The sequence below is a fragment of the Myotis davidii genome, unplaced genomic scaffold, assembly GCF_000327345.1.
Source record: "Myotis davidii unplaced genomic scaffold, ASM32734v1 scaffold65, whole genome shotgun sequence".
Classification (NCBI taxonomy): Eukaryota; Metazoa; Chordata; class Mammalia; order Chiroptera; family Vespertilionidae; genus Myotis; species Myotis davidii.
Window position 1 is genome coordinate 707055 of NW_006297833.1, and position 429 is coordinate 707483.

Below are 429 nucleotides of genomic sequence, written 5' to 3' on the forward strand. Positions count from 1 at the left end.
CAAATTTTAAAAAAAGACTCACTAAAAGTATAGAGAATCTATTAAAGAGGAAATATGCTAATTGACCCTTATGCCAGTGCAAAGATGGCAGTGTCCACAGTCAATAAGGAGGGAGTATGCTAATTGACTGCCCCACCCTCAAAGATGGCGGCACCAACAGCCACAAGATGGCGGAGCCCAGTCCCCTCAGCCCCGCCAGGGCGGCAGGTACGCAGCAAGGCCGAGCCTGCCTCCAGTGAGCATGGCTGCTCCACTTGCCTGCTTCCAGAGACCCCCAGTCCCCTCAGCCCCCCAGCCGCCCAGATCCAGCCTGAGACTCGAGAGCTAGCCGAGGCTTATGCTGTCGGCAGGGGCAGCAGCAGAGGTGTGATGGGGGCATCACCTTCCTCTGATCACCAGGTCGCCTCCCGCCCCTGAGGGCTCCCAGAC